The following is a 943-nucleotide window of genomic DNA, read 5'->3' on the forward strand; positions in this document are numbered from 1 at the left end:
TTTTTACTTGTGCTGTTGATTTGTAGTGATTTTGAACATATTTTCCACATAAATGCTGGAATTTCTTCCCTTATTCTGAATTTGTTTGTGCCCTTTGCCCATTTTTCTTTTAGATTGTTCTTTTTTGTTATTGATTGATAAGAGCTTTTTGTATATTATTAAACTTATTTTATTTATTATAGTAAAATATATATCATAAAATTTACCATTTAAACCCTTTTAGAGTCTACACTTTACTGCCCTTAAGTACATCCATATTATTGTGCAACCGTCACCAATATCTATCTTCAGAACTCTTCCATCATCCCAAAGTAAAAAAACCAAAACCCAAAAAACGGAGGGTTAGATGCCACCAAGTAGGTGGCTGTGTCTTACCCATGTATGTGTTGTGCAGGCCCAAGGACCTCTTTCATCCCTGGCAAGAGGATTGCTAAACTTTTCTCCTTTCATACAGAACTAGAAAAACTTCTTGAATTATATAATCCTCTAATTGTTTTTCTGGAGCCAAAACTTCCTTGATTATTGCTACTTCACTTTAAAAGATGTATTCATATATCAAATAAACAGACGAAAAGCTTTTCTCATATGACCATCCTACTGAACAAGTTCTAGTTTGTTGGGTCTTTATAGTTCTTTCACTTTTTATTTAATCTACTGGTGTTTGATGTTTTTCTTGCCTGCCAATGTGGTATTTCCAGCTGTGCATGGAAATTAATTTTCTATTTGAATAGACAATTCCAGGAAACTATCTATTAAGGTTATAGGAGGCAAAGAGAATGTTGTTTTACAAGTTTTTTTCTGGTATTCTTGGCATTATAAGGGGAGGAAAAAGGTTGATTTAAGAGTTCATGATTGGCAGTTTATTTTTATTTTTGACTAATATTATTTAAGTATAAATAAATGTTGCCACTGATAACAAAAGTTATCAATCAGAATGTGTATG

At 31.7% G+C, this 943-nt stretch overlaps 1 non-coding gene across 1 annotated transcript; it reads right to left on the reverse strand.

Moving 5' to 3' along the window:
* Positions 1–329: 329 nt before the first annotated feature.
* Positions 330–457, reverse strand: LOC130852883 (U6atac minor spliceosomal RNA). The gene has a single exon (XR_009053584.1). It is a non-coding gene; the product is annotated as a U6atac minor spliceosomal RNA (small nuclear RNA).
* Between the last annotated feature and the right edge of the window lie 486 nt (positions 458–943).

This window comes from Hippopotamus amphibius, chromosome 4, assembly GCF_030028045.1.
Source record: "Hippopotamus amphibius kiboko isolate mHipAmp2 chromosome 4, mHipAmp2.hap2, whole genome shotgun sequence".
Taxonomy (NCBI): domain Eukaryota; kingdom Metazoa; phylum Chordata; class Mammalia; order Artiodactyla; family Hippopotamidae; genus Hippopotamus; species Hippopotamus amphibius.